Genomic DNA, 12,861 nt, shown 5'->3' on the forward strand with positions numbered 1-12,861 from the left:
ACCCAGGTGCTCGCGCAAGAGTAATTGTGCTCGCTGCAGAGTACAAGCTCCACTAGCACACGAAACGGTCTAGCTTTCATATTTGCCGTGACCTTAGTAGTTGCCGAGTGAGGCCGCTATAGCCGGCGGTTCTCCAGATTAGATGGCGGCCCGCCCGAGGTGGCCCGTAGATTCTTCCATTGGGGGGGGGGGTCACGCAAGCGTGTGGTATGGCACTCGGGGCAGGTAAGGTAAAACCTGTCCCCGGGGTTCTATTCCCCGGAATTGGTCAGCCCTGCCTTATCAGTGGCAAAATCCAGTCAATAGTTCGAAAGTGAACGGATGTGGCCCGGCTAAACCCGTGGTGACCCTACCACGTACACATCCTAGTAGGGCGACGTCTGACCCCTCTGTCGTGGGGGGGGGGGTTCCCTTTACTTCCTTTGAAGCGCGGGACCGCCTTTGGCGGCAGGCGCTCGCAACTATTGACTCTCCTAAGATAGCCAAATGCCTCGTCATCTAATTAGTGACGCCGGTACGCGACAATTTGGTCTCGTCGATTTGGTCTCGCCGTTTTGGTCTCGCCGATTTGGTCTCGGGACAAATGGGTCTCGGGACAAATGGCTCTCGGCACAAATGGGTCTCGGGACAAATGGCCCTCGGGACGATTGGGTCTCGGGACGATTGGGTCTCGGGACGATCGGGACAATTGGGTCTCGGGACAATTGGATCTCGGGACAAATGGGTCTCGGGACAATTGGGTCTCGGGACAAATGGGTCTCGAGACAATTGGGTCTCGGGACTATTGGGTCTCGGGACAATTGGATCTCGGGACAAATGGGTCTCGGGACAATTGGGTCTCGGGACAAATGGGTCTCGAGACAATTGGGTCTCGGGACAATTGGGTCTCGGGACAAATGTGTCTCTGGACCTAACCCAACCCAACGTTGTTTGGAGGTAAGAAGATAATTTAAAGCCCACCTCTTACCACGAACAACTTATTAGCAATAATAGAAATATTTTGGAAAATATGTCAGATATTTAATAGGAGAATATTTTGGTAAAGGTGGCAGCAAATTAATTGGAAAATATTTGGAAAAGGTGGCAGCTAATTAGTAGGAGAATGTTTTGAAAAAAATGGCAGCTAATTAGTAGGAGAATGTTTTGGAAAAGGTGGCAGCTAATTATTATAAGAATGTTTTGGAAAAGGTGCTGCTAATTAATAGGAGAATGTTCTGGAAAGGTGGCAGCTAATTAATAGGAGAATGTTTTGGAAAAGGTGGCAGCTAATTAATAGTAGAATATTTTGGAAAAGGTGGCAGCTAATTAATAGCAGAATATTTTGGAAAAGGTGGCAGCCAATTAATAGGAGAGTATTTAGGATAAGGTGGCAACTAATTAATAGGAGAATATTAATTCTTGATTAATGAAAACATTCTTGGCAAATGCTTTCGCTGTAGTTCGTCTTGAGACGGTCCAAGAATTTCACCTCTAGCGTCGCAATACGATTGCCCCCGTCTGTCCCTTTTAATCATTACCTCGTGTTCCGAAAACCAACACAATAGAACTCGAAGTCCTCTTTCATTATTCCATGCACCATTATTCAGGCGGGACGCCCGCTTTGAGCACTCCAATTTTTTCAAAGTAAACGTGTCGGGCACCTACGACACTCAATGAAGAGCACCGAAGGAAAACCGACAGGATGTTCAGGCCAGGCAGTAACCACCGGAGCGGACCGCCTGTCTGGAACTGAGATTCATCTACGAGCTCTTTAACCGCAATAACTTTAATATACGCTATTGGAGCTGGAATTACCGCGGCTGCTGGCACCAGACTTGCCCTCCAATGGATCCTCGTTAAAGGATTTAGAGTGTACTCATTCCAATTACGGGGTCTCAAAAGAGTCCCGTATTGTTATTTTTCGTCACTACCTCCCCGGGCCGGGAGTGGGTAATTTGCGCGCCTGCTGCCTTCCTTGGATGTGGTAGCCGTTTCTCAGGCTCCCTCTCCGGAATCGAACCCTGATTCCCCGTTACCCGTTACGACCATGGTAGGCGCGTAGCCTACCATCGAAAGTTGATAAGGCAGACACTTGAAAGAAACATCGCCGATACGAGATCGTGCGATTTGCCCAAAGTTATCCAGAGTCGCCATGGTAAGCGGGCCGAAGCCCAATTGGTCTTGGTCTAATAAAAGCGCCCCTTCCCTAAGGTCGGGGCTCTGCTGCATGTATTAGCTCTAGAATTACCACAGTTATCCAAGTAAAAAAGTACGATTTAAGAAACCATAACTGATTTAATGAGCCATTCGCGGTTTCACCTTATTTCGACATGTACTTAGACATGCATGGCTTAGTCTTTGAGACAAGCATATGACTACTGGCAGGATCAACCAGGTAACAACGAATAACGTTGCCGTCAGTTGACGCCAGTCCCGCGCTGCGACCGGCCCGATTAAGGACCGACGAGCCGGGTTAAAGGCGTCGTAGAACCGCCGCTTGCTTTTTTATCGACGTAAAAAACGAGAAGCCGAACCCTCTCGGGAACGGTTTTCTTCGCTTCTGTTTCTCGATTCATTCACCCGAGGCGATATATTTCAATCGCCGTGTTCGAGCGTGAACGCTGAGGTACTTGGATTTTTGCCCCTTTCGAGACAAACTCACCATCGAATAGCAATTATTACCAGTTGGCCCACCAACGTCGCACCTCCGTTACGAGGACGATCTGGGACTAGCTGATAAAATTATCGCTTCGATCGACGGCCGAAAGTCGGCTAGACTTTCGTACCCGCCAGAAGCAACGGGACACGTGACGTTTATCTTTGCCTTTCAATTATCACAAATTGATGCTTGAAATTGTAGAGACAATTTGCATCAATTGATGATTTAAATTGAAAGACAAAACGAACACGCTCCACAATAGTAGTGTGGAACATAAGTATTAGGGAAAACTTACCAGTTCGGGAATTTTCAAATTTTTAACATTACAATAATTTTTCCCGAAGCCCGTTAAAAACATGAACTCACTAACACTCTTTTTTCACTATGCGCATGGAGTGCGGGGTTCATATAAATTAACGGAATGAAGTTAAACTTTTATTGACAGTGTTTTATGGTGAGGAAATGAAGTGTATGACGGCTTACTCACATAACCGCATTATTTTTAATTTACGCCCTAATTCCGAGTCCTGGGTAATTAATCGACGAAAACTAAAATAAATAGTAATGATAGCTTCCGAAGTTTGGCTGCGTTCACGTAGCTTGATTAATGAAAGTTTGGGTTACCTAAATATATAAATAAATAAATAAATAAATAAATAAAAGGAAGGAAGGAAGGAAGGAAGGAAGGAAGGAAGGAAGGAAGGAAGGAAGGAAGGAAGGAAGGAAGGAAGGAAGGAAGGAAGGAAGGAAGGAAGCAAGCAAATAAGTAAGCAAATAAGCAAGCAAGCAAGGAAGCAAGCAAGCAAGGAAGCAAGCAAGGAAGCAAGCAAGGAAGCAAGCAAGGAAGCAAGCAAGCAAGCAAATAAGCAAATAAGCAAGCAAGCAAATAAGCAAATAAGCAAGCAAGCAAGCAAGCAAGGAAGGTAACGGGGTTCCTGCTAAAAGGAACGAAATAAATAAATGAATGAATGAATACATACGTATATATATACATACATACGTACTTACCTACTTACGTAATACATACTTAGATAGATACGTACGTACGTACATCTCTATATATTATATACCTATAGCTATATGAATGCTCTCAGGCTTCCGAACTTTCCCTCCGACTTCATATCATACCTAATACTGAGCGACGATAAGTAAGGTGGAGGATTTAGGAGTAGCAAGCAGGGTGTCATTTTCAAGGAATGGTTTGGGCACATAGTAAATAGGGACGCCTAGACAAAACGCGGACCTTTGAATTGGGGGGGGTATAGGGGGTATCAGGTGGTTGAAGGTAGAGAAATGTCACTTTAATAATGAAAAAAGTGACGCCAGCGAACCTATTAACGAAACTCCACAACTGATTTTTATTATTATCATTTCATTAGAAATAAAAACTAAAAAACCTCCCGTAGTTTGTGGACATGCAAAAAAATATAAAAAAGATTTAAAAAAAACGTTATAATCTATAAATAAGGATACCGTAGTTAAGGAACTTGTGTATAACAAAAAAAATAAGAAAACGGTTGTTTGGAAACCCCCACACGAGGTTACAAACCCTCCAGTCAAGGGATGAGTCTCAATAAATCGCAGTATGGTGGCTGCTCTATTAAGTACAACACCCCGACCGGTACCTAGGTCGTCTACGGACGATTTGGTGCCATTACGTTTCTCCGAAGGTGAGAATCTAAAAGCCAAAGCCGCGAACTCTGCAAGCTTTGTAGCACTTTCGTTAAGGAGGCTTTTTCGCCGAGACCGACGCGTAAAGCGCGTCTCGACTAGCGTAGCCAACAAACGCAAAAGGCACGAACGAGATCGTTGCAGCGACTAGACGGGATTCTGACTTAGAGGCGTTCAGTCATAAGACCACGGATGGTAGCTTCGCACCACTGGCCGCTCGACCAAGCACATGTACCAAGTGTCCGAACCTGCGGTTCCTCTCGTACTGAGCAGGATTACTATCGCAACGACGAGTCAACAGCTCAACAGGGTCTTCTTTCCCCGCTGTTTTTGCCAAGCCCGTTCCCTTGGCTGTGGTTTAGCTAGATAGTAGATAGGGACAGTGGGAATCTCGTTAATCCATTCATGCGCGTCACTAATTAGATGACGAGGCATTTGGCTATTTAAACTATTTTATTTATCCCTGCAAAAACTCAGGGTTCAAGTAAATACAGGCGCAAAAGGCGCAACATATATGGTAAGTATCAATAAAGGTAAGTATTTTCTTTTTTTTTATAAAGGTAAGTATAATAGTTTTTAAGTTAGTTTAAAATTAATAATTAATTAATTAATTTAATTATCTTTTTATTTTCAGCAGGAGCGTTCAAAAATGGACGGCGTTCATGAAGGAGCGGTGGATTTGGTAAGTTTGTTCCAGAGCAATCTGCGTGCACAGTTTCCGGAAACCAGTGCCAAGTTGGAGATAGTCGCATATGGCGTTATTGCGGTCACACCAGACACCTCGAGCGGATACGACGAAGGCGGAGACATCGATGAGACGATCGGGCCATAGGAGTGATATGGCATCCAGGACCTCAGGTTTGCTATACGTATCGATCTTTTGTTGATACGAGCTTTCCAGCGTTCTAGGTGTGTCCCAAGGAAAAGCGACGTCACATATTGTGATTCGGTCCTCAGCAATGATGATAAGATCGGGTTTATGGAGATTTTGGTTGGCATCCGTAATTCTGGGCTCGATGGCAATCTGGACACTGGCAAGGCGTGACGACTTCTGTATTAGGTGGACGAACTTGTCATGTCGTGCAACAAATTTCGCCTTCGATAGAGGACATGCATTGGAGATATGCGAAAGACTTTCCACTCGGATATGGCAAGCCCGGCACAGTTTATTCCCTTGATTGGAGGGGGCCCCTCGGCAAGGGAGGAGATTCAGCCGAGTCTTGACCCAGGATACGAACTGCGACGACGACTTCGCTCGGGTAAAGTCCATGAAGATAAGATTAGATGTGGGGCTATCTCGTGCTTGTATAAGTCCAGCGCCGTAGACGGTATTGTACAGTCGATTTTGCCAGTATAGGTTAACATCAGCTTTCGTACGGCCTACACCTTGAAGCATATTGAGGGCACGGTGCACCGAGGACTTGACCTGGTGGGAAGCGTAGAGGTTCCTAATGATAGGACTTGGCGAGGTAGCAAGGTTCTCAGCCCTAGCGACGAAATAGAGCGGGATGTTGGTTGAAAATGATAGAAGACCAAGGCCCCCTTCTCGAGCCTTAACATAGAAGAAGCCTTCCGGTGAGTAGTGTGGAAGGCGCAGGAAGCGACGACAGAAGGACTTAACTTCTATATCAGCCCGGCGTAAGTCCTGTTGGAAGAACCTCGACAGAGTGTACGTATGGAGGTGGCGTGGTAAGAGGAATCCCGGAGCAAATGTATCTTCTGGTGGGGCTTCATTGGGGCCGTCCCCAACTTCTCGAGATCGTCCTTTAATGGTTGCAGGTCCGGACGTGCTTTGCCGGTCGGTAAGTATTTTATCCCCAGGTATGTTAACAGGTATTGATAATCTTCTTCTGTTTGCCCAACTTGGTAAGTACGAGAGCTGCGCATTTTCCGACGTTGACCCGAAGGCCCCGGTTCCGAAGAAAAACACCCAATTTCGACAACAGGGGTTCTATTCTAAGGCGTTCGTTACGCCGTATACCGAACACATATTTTCGTTATGAGAGAAATTCTTCGGATTGGGGAATAGTAGCGATTCTGAGGCGTTCGGTATGAATATATTTCGGAATACCTCATCAAAAACATTCGGAATCATAACGAAAGGGTTTTAAGTGTCGTTTAAGCTCTCTTTACGAACGTAAGTTTCAGAATGATTTAAAATGGCGGCAAATCTTCTTCCACGCGAGATCTTGCGGCTTGCAATACTCGCGGATGAACTAGGTCCTAGAGACTTAAGAAGACAAAGGGTATTTAGAGACCGATCACAAGCGTTTGAGCTAGATGATTATAGTTTTAAGAGGCTGTTTCGGATTAGTAAGGCATTGGCTTTCACATTATGTGATAGACTTGAGGAGCGTTTATCCGGTCAAAATGCTTTGGGAATTCCTCCAAACATAAAGGTAAGATTTAATTGAAAGTTTTTTTTATTATATCGCTTTTAACAATGCTTCATCTACATATAGATATTAGTAGCTCTGCGGTTTTACGCTGTTGGCTCGTATCAAATGGCAGTGGGACAAGACTTATTTCTTTCGGTTAGTCAGTCCACAGTAAGTAGATGTGTTGCTAGAGTGAGTCAAGCGATTTTGGATGTTTTTACTCGTGAGGTCATAAAATTCCCTGTGACGCCTGACGCAACATTAGCCAATAAAATTGGGTATGTATCATATTAATTGAAGTTTGATAAATTATTGAGAAACACGTGTCCTTCCAAGATTTAGCAGAATAGCAGGATTTCCTGGTGTAATTGGGGCCATTGATGGCACTCAAATTGCCATAGTGGCGCCATCAGTTAATGACGAAGAATACCGAGAGTACCTTTATGTTAATCGTAAAGGATTCCATTCAATCAATGCTCAAATTGTAGGAAATTTTACCTTGTTTATTGGTATACTTGTTTGTCTATTAAATATATTGAAATTAGGTTTGTGACCACGAAATGAGAATAATAAACTGTAATGCAAAATTCCCGGGTTCAGCCCACGACTCTCATGTTTTCCGGATGTCGTCGGTGTCAGAACACCTAGAAAGAGCGTATATTGCAGGAAGAAAAGATTGTTGGCTTATTGGTATAGACTTTCATTATTGATAACATATTTAGTAATTTATGAATTTCTTTTATCCAGGTGACAGTGGATACCCTCTAAAGCCTTGGCTTATGACGCCAATCACACACACTGCAGTTGGATCACCTGAATTTAGATATGATAAAGCCCTCACTCAAACCCGCCAAATAGTTGAATGCACCATTGGGTTATTGAAACAAGTTTTCCGATGCCTGCTTTTACACCGTACCCTCCACTACCATCCAACTGCAGCTGGTTTAATATTTTATGCTTGCTGTACATTGCACAACATGCGTAGAGACGCGGCGCATCGTCCTGAAGACGACTTGTTTACAGAAACCGAATCAAGTGATAGTGAGGACAATGAAATAGATGTGGGAAGGCAATTGCGATTACGGAGACGGCAAATTAGGCGAGAACGACGGGCTCTAGTTATCGATGTTCCAGAATATGAAGCTGGCCCAAATGAAAATTGGCTTCGCGGAGGTCAAGGAGTAAGAGGTCATATCATAAGGCGATTTCGTTGAGCATTAGGAACCATCAATTACTCCAAAATTAATACATATCTTTTTGATGTTTTAAAAATGATGAGAAGAAATGTCTTTGCACACCATTTGTGATGCAATAGACCAACTATGCTAAAATAAGTATTTGTCTCTTTTTGAAGTGTTCAATTCGTGTAAAGAATGAAATTTCTACAATTTCTTAGCTATACGAAAGTTAGTACTCTTTAATTAAAATCTGTTTCAAAAACAAATTGAAAAATACACTTGACATTTATTTTTTAACATTCACAGCTTGCATGCATTGCACAAAGGTCCTCATAGTTTTTGCCATTTCAGAAAACGTGGCAGCTATTTTATCCACAGACTGACTTTTCTCATTCTCGATTACAATCTTCTCTCTTTCAATTTCGTTTCTTGCCCTCGCAATTTCGTTTCTCTCTTCTAACGCAGTTTTAATTCCATTGAAAATGAAATTCATTTCCTCCTCCATTCCCTTTAAAACCGCAGTGGCTTGTTCAAAATTTTCGGTATTGGAAGTTCGGATATTCTTTCCTAAATTTTAACAAAAAAAAACTTCTGTTAAATACATTTGCTATTCATTGATATTTTATTTACGTCTGTTTCGTCTTGTCCTTGTAGCCTCTTCATTGTCATCGGTGTGCTTCTCCTCATTTTGTCCATTTTTGTCTAAAAATAGTTTTCCAAAATGATACAACAAGATTCTTTGTTTAAAAACATTTTATACTCTCACCATTTTCATCGACATTTAAATTAATAGGAACTTGTTCGTGAGATCCATCGTCAACGGTATTTGGCGACATTACCTCAAAGTGAAATAGTCCACTAGGGTCTTCATGAACACTAATTTCCTCTAATGGCGTGGCTTCAATAATATTATGCCTAACATTTGGGCTGGGGGGCTCTTGCACTTCTATTTCCTGTGTCTTAATATTATATTAGTATTTGTGCAAAATTAAAACACTGAACACGTAAATATTGTAGGTTAAAATATAATGTTTAGTCTGTGTTTTTCTTAAAAAATGCTAACTCACGCTTTGAAGTGGAAATCCAATTTCAGGAATTGCGGCATTTCCCTCAAAGCAAAGTGTACCAATTATAGCCAACAATCGATTTTCCAAATCGGTTAGTTCTAATTTGGTTTTTTCTCCACCTCCTGTGCCACTTTGGGCTTTTTTATAGCAGCTGCCTTACCTTTGGTTTCTGACTTCCAGTCAGCCCATGACTAATTAATGAAAGTTAATCAATACAAAAATATGTCAGTCAGACTTAAACAGTAAATTACAAACCTTCCTCCACTTTTTCACATCTTTCATTGCGCCTGTTCCCTCGGCATTTAACTTGTCAACTAGCTCAACCCACAGCCTGTCTTGAGTTATTTTCGTGAATTCCGCCGTGAATTTCCCAGACACTAACTCCGGATGCAATTCCATAAACTCCAACATGACCAATCTTTGGTCACGCGATGTTTTTTGGCCGCGAGGAGCCATTCTTTCGCCTAGAAAAGATAGCGTTGTGAATTTCTACACTGACAATTAAAATTGGCCAAGGCTTACTAAAAACTAATGCTTTTAAGGTTCTATTTACCTCATGTATTGAGACAAATACGTAGAGAAACGGATTTTGTAAAAACACTAAAGATAAAAAATATTAAGTCACGAAAATTATACAGAGACTCGATATAATACCGTCAAATGTGGCTTTTAATAAACAACCGACTCACCGAGTGGACTCAACTTCAATAATCTACTTGAAATCGTCTGCTAGATAAAGCAGCGTAAAATGATTGGTCTAAGGAACACTCGCGATAGCCGCCACGTGACATAAACCTCTAAAAAAAACTAGGATGAAAAAAAACCCCGTCACCCTATACCGAAGCGTTTATCCCCCTACGTCTTATAACGAAGGGGTACAGAACGTTCTTAAAAACAACCATTGAATACGAACTTTAGTTTCCGAAGCACAGCTTTCGGTATGGGCCGTTCGGAATCGCGTTCGGAAATTTTATTTCGTAAAGCTGAGCGAACGCCTTAGAATAGAACCCCAGAGCCTGCATACCGTCCTTGCTGGAACTCACAAGGATCAAGTCGTCGGCGAAGCAAATGATGTTGGTGGAGGCGTTGTCGATCTTCACACCAATGTGGGAAGGTAGGGTTCGTGCTAATTCGTCAATGACGCAATTGAAGATTAGTGGTGATAGTGGATCTCCCTGTTTCACCCCGTTAGTGACAGCAATGGACTCCGTCTTCGACTGCCCGCAGGTAATGACAGTGTCGCACCCTCGGTAAGAATTAACGATGTAGGAGACGAACTCGGATTCGAGGCCCGCGGCATTCAAGGCACGAGCAATCGAGTGGTGTGACACGCTATCGAAGGCTTTAGATATATCGATGGAGACCATATTGAGTTCCGTACGACGTTTCCTGGCTCTGCTTATGAGATGGTCGACCAGTAGGGTATTGGCACTAATACCATCGACGGGAAGAAATGCTTGCTGTGATGGATGAAGGTCGATGGCTGTGGTAAGGCGCCTGGCAAGAATAGCGTGAAAGAATCGAATCAAGAGAGACGATATCGTGATAAGTCTCCAGTTGCTGGCTCGGGAGAGATCCCCCTTCTTGGGAAGTAAAACCGTACGAGAGGTCTTCAGATATTCAGGTAAGTCCTTCGTCAACAGAAATACATTGAAGATGCAGACCAGCATCTTAGCGCTGGCCCGTTTGAGCCACTGTAGGGTAAGACCATCAGGGCCCGGAGTAGGCGACCCGCATTTGCGTAGGCCATCAGTGACTTCCTCGAGCGTAATGGGGTAGTAAACTTCCGCCTTGCGCGGTCGATGGACGATTGGGTCGGAGTCTTCTTTCGATGGTTGAGAGAAGAGAGTACCGTACGTATCGTTAATATCTTCAAGAGTTGGTTTAACGGCAACGTCATCGAGATTGTGGAGGACTTCAGCAGCAAGGCGCTTGCGGTTAGTTTTATAGAGGCGCTGTAGATATTTGTAACGCCGACGTTTTTCCTTCCGACGATTGACGGTGAACCGACGTGGAGGCTGTGGCTGTTCCCGCACGTTCTGACGGGCTTCGGGAAACATGTTTTGCACGCTATCCAGCGTAAAGGTGCCGTCTATAATGCCCTGGCATATAAGACGAGCCTGTGCGTCGGTGTCGTCGCTGTGGTCGTGGAAGAATCGCCGCAGTTTGTCTGTCCCCGAGTCTTCAAGGAGGTTATCAATCTCCCGAGTGATGTCTTCATTGGACGAAGAGGATAGACGTAAGAATACTTCATCGCCGCTGGAGTCTTCAGGTAAGTGATTAGTTGCAGGTTCTACTGGTGCTGGATCGAAGTCTTCAGGTAAGTAGTTTCTTGTAGGTTTTAAATATAAAAAAACGACATCCTGTTTTTTTCTCTTCTTTTTTCTCCCCTTATCTACAACGACCCAGCTCGGTCTTATCTCTCAATATATCCGCCTAAAAGTGTTTAATTAATTTTGAATTTAAAAACAAGATCAAGGTTCGTCACTTTTTTCCACCCTACCTTTACTTCCTTTCGAAGCTGGTTTAGCGTGATAAGACAGAATGACTTTATTTTTTTCTCGATATTCCGACTAACTGGCGCCTAGAGTTTTTCGTCCTTCGATTTATAACCGAGGATGTCAAAAACGTATAGCTTAAACAAAAGTTTCACGATTTTATTTCTCGGAATTTCAATATAAAAAACGACATCCTGTTTTCTCTCTTCTTTTTTCCACCTTATCTACAACGACCCAGCTCGGTCTTATCTCTCAATGTATCCGCGTAAAAGTTTTTAATTAATTTTGAATTTAAAAACAACCTCAAGGTTCTTCACTTTTTTTCTTCTTCTTCCTTTACTTCATTTCGAAGCTGGTTTCGTACGATAAGACAGATTGACTTTACGTTTCTCGATATTCCGACTAGCAGGCGCCCAGATTTTTTTTTACCCTTCGATTAAATAACCAACGATGACAGAAACGTATATGGTTTAAATAAAAGTTTTACGATTTCTTTTCACGGAATTTCAATATAAAAAAACGACATCCTGTTTTCTCTCTTCTTTTTCCACCTTATCTACAACGACCCAGCTCGGTCTTATCTCTCAATGTATCCGCCTAAAGGTTTTTAATGCATTTTGAATTTAAAAACAACATCAAGGTTCTTCGCTTCTTTGTTTTTTTCTTCTTTCTTTACTTCCTTTCGAAGCTGGTTTCGTACGATAAGACAGATTCACTTTATGTTTCTCGATATTCCGACTAGCCGGCGCCTAGTTTTTTTTGCACGTCCTTCGATTAAATAACCAAAGATGACAGAAACGTATTGCTTAAATTAAAGTTTAACGATTTCTTTTCTTGGAATTTCAAAATATAAAAAAATTACATCCCGCCGTCTCCCCTTATCTTGAACGACCGAGCTCGGTCTTATTTCTCAATGTATTCGCGTAAAAGTCTTCAATCAATTTTGAATTTAAAAACAACCTCGAAATTCTTCATTTTTTTTGCTAACCTTTAACTCCTTTTCGAAGCTGGTTTCGTGTACGATAAATAGATCGACACTATTTTTTTCCTCAATATTCCGACTAGCCGGCGCCTAGATTGTTTTTAAACGTCCTTCGATTAAATAACCAAGGATGACAGAAACGTATAGCTTAAATAAAAGTTTAACGATTTCTTTTCTTGGAATTTCAAAATATAAAAAAATTACATTCCGCCGTCTCCCCTTATCTTCAACGACCGAGCTCGGTCTTATTTCTCAATGTATTCGCGAAAAAGTCTTTAATCAATTTGTAATTTAAAAACAACCTCGAAATTCTTCATTTTGTTTCCTAACCTTTACTCCCTTTCGAAGCTGCTTTAGTGTACGATAATATAGAACGACACTATTTTTTTTCCTCAATATTCCGACTAGCCGGCGCCTAGATTTTTTTGAACGCCCTTCGATTAAATAAC

General features: G+C 42.5%; 1 pseudogene; it reads right to left on the reverse strand.

Annotated features, from left to right (window-relative positions):
* Nucleotides 1-1,371: 1,371 nt before the first annotated feature.
* Nucleotides 1,372-2,377, reverse strand: LOC149589681 (small subunit ribosomal RNA; annotated as a pseudogene).
* Nucleotides 2,378-12,861: the final 10,484 nt, after the last annotated feature.

Source organism: Phalangium opilio, unplaced genomic scaffold, assembly GCF_054372755.1.
Source record: "Phalangium opilio isolate 3A_F unplaced genomic scaffold, DU_Popi_V2 ptg000521l_1, whole genome shotgun sequence".
Taxonomy (NCBI): Eukaryota; Metazoa; Arthropoda; class Arachnida; order Opiliones; family Phalangiidae; genus Phalangium; species Phalangium opilio.